Source organism: Bos grunniens, chromosome 17 (genome assembly GCF_055505025.1).
Source record: "Bos grunniens cultivar Pamir isolate PY7600 chromosome 17, Bosgru_T2T1.0, whole genome shotgun sequence".
Classification (NCBI taxonomy): domain Eukaryota; kingdom Metazoa; phylum Chordata; class Mammalia; order Artiodactyla; family Bovidae; genus Bos; species Bos grunniens.
Genome location: NC_141181.1, coordinates 30,040,022 through 30,044,706, shown reverse-complemented (window position 1 = coordinate 30,044,706; position 4,685 = coordinate 30,040,022). Strand labels below are relative to the sequence as shown.

The 4,685-nt window shown below is 43.8% G+C and overlaps 2 pseudogenes across 1 annotated transcript; both read left to right on the top strand.

The window, feature by feature from the left end:
- Positions 1 to 217: 217 nt before the first annotated feature.
- Positions 218 to 398, top strand: LOC147355154 (U2 spliceosomal RNA; annotated as a pseudogene).
- A 628-nt stretch (positions 399 to 1,026) lies between these two features.
- Positions 1,027 to 3,253, top strand: LOC147355153 (ferritin heavy chain pseudogene; annotated as a pseudogene). Its single transcript, XR_015144301.1, has one exon. The product of XR_015144301.1 is annotated as a ferritin heavy chain pseudogene (transcript).
- The last annotated feature ends 1,432 nt before the right edge of the window (positions 3,254 to 4,685 follow it).

Below are 4,685 nucleotides of genomic sequence, written 5' to 3'. Positions count from 1 at the left end.
TGAAAAGCTGCTCAATTATACAACTGACCTTATGGCTTTGGTTTCCTTGGAGGGGGAACCTCAACAAGATGTCTAAGGTCCAACATTTTTAAAGTTTGCATCAAATATATTCTAGACTTTAAAATTTTATGCAATATACAATTATTACATTGATGGAGGTCAAATTCCAAGCTAATAGCTATTGACCCCAGCCATTATCATATTTAAAAGTGAATTTATGGCTTCTCAGCCTTCTGGCTAAGATCAAGTGTAGTATCTGTTCTTATCAGTTTAATATCTGATACATCCTCTATCCGAGAACAATATATTAAATGGATTTTTGAAGCAGAGAGTTGGAATAGGAACTTGCTCTGTTCACGACCTGATACTGCAGTACTTCCAGGAACGGTGCACCCCCCTCGGGGACAATTTTTGAAGTACCGAAAGGCAGAAACTGCCCTTTCCTGTCCTGGAGTGGGGTTTTCATTGTAAGCTGTCTGCAAGCTAGCTCAGGAAGTTGATTTTCTCAGGTTTTCCTGCATTACTTGTAAGAGTTCCTGACAGATGCTGAAAGACAAGCAAATAACTGAGTCTGGTGGGGTGGGGGGAGGGGGAGTAAAGTGAATGGAGAAAAGTCGTTTAAAAGTTAGGCTTATTAAGTCTAGAGATCTAATATACAACATGATGACTACAGTTCTTAATGTTGTATCAGGGACTTCCCTGGTGATCTGGTGGCTAAGACTCTGCTCTCAAAGCAGGGGGCCCAGGTTCAATCCCTGGTCAGGGAACTACATCCCATATGCCACAACTTAGAGTCCCCATGCTGCAACTGAAATTCCTGCATGGACAGTCTTCGTGGAGAGTCGCCCGGGTTTTCTGCGCCAACAGTGCTCGAAGGGAACCCGGTAGCTCCTCCCCCGCCTGCTCGTCCCCGCCCCAGCCGGACTCCTCACCACCTGACCGTGCCCTCCAACAGGCCCAAGGTCCCCGCCGCTGCTCCAGTGCCGCACAGCGGCCACCACCACCGCCTCTTCTCAGCCGCCTGCGATGACGACCGCATCCCAGTCGCAGGTGCGCTGGAACTACCACCAGGACTCAGAGGCCACCATCAACCGCCAGATCAACCTGGAGCTCTAATGCCTCCTATGTCTACCTGTCCATGTCATACTATCTTGACCGTGATGATGGGACTTTGAAGAACTTTGCCAAATACTTTCTTCACCAATCTCATGAGGAGAGGGAATATGCTGAGAAACGGATGAAGCTGCACAACCGACAAGGTGGCCAAATCTTCCTTCAGGATATCAAGAAACCAGACCGCGATGACTGGGAGAATGGGCTGAATGCAATGGAATGTGCACCATGCTTGGAAAGAAGTGTGAATCAGTCACTACTGGAACTACACAAACTGGCCACTGAAAAAAATGACCCCCATCTGTGTGATTTTATGGAGACGCATTACCTGAACAAGCAGGTGGAAGCCATCAAAGAATTGGGTGACCACAAAACCAGTCTGCACAAGATCCGGGCCCCTGGATCTGGCATGGCAGAGTACCTCTTTGACAAGCACACCCTGGGACACAGTGAGAGCTAAGCCTCAAGCTGGCTTCCCGTAGCCACAGGGGTGACTTCCCTAGTCACCAAGGCAGTACATGTATATTTGGGTTATAATCATCTTTTCTATTCACTTTCACTTTCATGCATTGGAGAAGGCAATGGCAACCCACTCCAGAGTTCTTGCCTGGAGAATCCCAGGGACGGGGGAGCCTGGTGGGCTGCCGTCTATGGGGTCGCACAGAGTCAGACACGACTGAAGCGACTTAGCAGCAGTAGTAGCAGCATCTTTTCTATAAGTTGTACCAAAACATCTACTTAAGTTCTTTCTTTAGTACCATTCCTTCAAATAAACTAATTTGGTACCAAAACAAACAAACAAAAAATCCTGCTTGCCACAACTAAGACCTGGCACAGCCAAAAAAATAAATGGATATTAAAAAAAAAACAAAAACACTATCAAATACTGGAAATTTGCTAAGAGCATAAATTTTAACTGCTATCATCATAAAAAAATATATGGTAAAACTATGCCAAAGCCTTTGACTGTATGGATCACAATAAACTGTGGAAAATTCTTCAAGAGATGGGAATACCAGACCACCTGACCTGCCTCTTGAGAAACCTGTATGCAGGTCAGGAAGCAACAGTTAGAACTGGACATGGAACAAAAGACTGGTTCCAAACAGGAAAAGGAGTTCATCAAGGCTGTATATTGTCACCCTGCTTATTTAACTTCTATGCAGAGTACATCATGAGAAATGCTGGGCTGGAGGAAGCACAAGCTGGAATCAAGATTGCCGGGAGAAATATCAATAACCTCAGATATGCAGATGACACCACCCTTATGGCAGAAAGTGAAGAGGAACTAAAAAGCCTCTTGATGAGAGTGAAAGAGGAGAGTGAAAAAGTTGGCTTAAAGCTCAACATTCAGAAAACGAAGATCATGGCATCTGGTCCCATCACTTCATGGGAAATAGATGGGGAAACAGTGGAAACAGTGTCAGACTTTATCTTTTTGGGCTCCAAAGTCACTGCAGATGGTGACTGCAGCCATGAAATTAAAAGACGCTTACTCCTTGGAAGAAAAGTTATGACCAACCTAGATAGCATATTGAAAAGCAGAGACATTACTTTGCCAACAAAGGTCTGTCTAGTCAAGGCTATGGTTTTTCCAGTGGTCATGTATGGATGTGAGAGTTGGACTGTGAAGAAAGCTGAGCGCTGAAGAATTGATGCTTTTGAACTGTGGTGTTGGAGAAGACTCTCGAGAGTCCCTTGGACTGCAAGGAGATCCAACCAGTCCATTCTAAAGGAGATCAGCCCTGGGTGTTCTTTGGAAGGAATGATGCTAAAGCTGTAACTCCAGTACTTTGGCCACCTCATGTGAAGAGTTGACTCATTGGAAAAGACTCTGATGCTGGGAGCGATTGGGGGCAGGAGAAGAAGGGGAGAGAGGATGAGATGGCTGAATGGCATCACTGACTCGATGGACGTGAGTCTCAGTGAACTCCGGGAGATGGTGATAGACAGCAACGCCTGGCGTGCTGCGATTCATGGGGTTGCAGAGTCGGACACGATTGAGCGACTGAACTGAACTGAACTGAAAGTGTCATTTTGCTATTCTTATGTATATCAAACCATCATACTGTATACCTTAAATATGTAGTATTTTATTTTTAAAAAATATCCAAAGATACAAAAAAAAAAAAAGGAACAAAAAAGAGGGAAAAAATGTAAAAGCCAGTCAGTATTCTGTAATAACCCATCTAAGAATATGTGTAACTGAATCACTTTCCTGTAGACCTGAAACTAACACAACATTGTAAATCAACTATGAAGTGAAGTGAAATGAAGTGGTTCAGTCGTGTCCAACTCTTTGCAACCCCATGGACTATAGCCTACCAAGCTCCTTGGTCCAAGGGATTTTCCAGGCAAGAATACTGGAGTGGGTTGCCATTTCCTTCTCCAGGGGAACTTCCTGACCCAGGGATCGAACCTGGGTTTCCTGCATTGTAGGCAGATGCTTTACCATCTGAGCCACAACTATACTTCAATATAAAATAAAAATCAAATTAAAATTTTAAAATGTAAAGCTACTCTTACACTGCACCTGTATAAAATAAGTGGTGGACAGGGTTTGATCCAGAGGTTACAGTTAGCCAAGTCCTGATCAAGATAATCCATAAATCCCTTCTGTATAGGCAAATCTTTTTTTTTTTTTTTATATTTATTTATTTTTGGTTTGCACTGAGTCGTCTTTGCTTTGTGCGGGCTTTCTCTAGTTGCAGTGAGAGCTTCTCACTTCGGTGGCTTTTCTTGTTACAGAGCACAGATTCTAAACACATGGGCTTCAGTAGTCACAGCATGCAGGCTCAGTAGTTGTGGACACACAGGCTTAGTTGCTCCACAGCATGTGGAATCTTCCCAGACTAGGAATTGAACCCATGTCCCCTGCATTGGCAGGTGGATTCTTATTCATTGTACTACCACGGAAGTCCTCAATAGGCAAATTTTTGATGAAAAGACAGGTTTGGTCATCATAGACTCAAGAGCAATGGAGAGTAAGAGTTAGGAGGTATCTTCATGCCTATGTACTTTATGGTGGACAAATATGTCTATCACAACTTTGAGATGTTCAAATTTAAAAATACTCTCATTGTAAGAAATACTAGTAGGAATTCCCTGGTTGGTGGTTAGGACTCTGCACTGCCACTGCAGGAGACACAGGTTCTATCCTTCACCTGCCTCATGGCACATCCCTCCCCTGCCCCCCCCCCCACACACAAAAACCAAACTAATTCTGCTATGAACATTTGGTTCATGTCTTTTGGTGCGCCAGTTACTGTTGGGTATATACATAGGAGTAAAATGCCTGGGTCAGAGATATGTTCATGTTCAACCACACTACATACTGGCAAACAGATTTCCAAAATGGTTGTGCTAATTTATATTACTACTGTATAAAAGTTCCCATTAATCCCCATCCTCATCAATAATTTTGAAAGTGTCAGACCTTTTTGTAGCCACACTGATGGGTTATAGTGGTTTTAACCTGTATTTTCCTGACTTCTTTCTTTCTTTTTCTGCCATGCCACAAAGCTCTTGAGATCTTAGTTCCCCAACCAGGGATCAACCAGTGACCCCTGCAG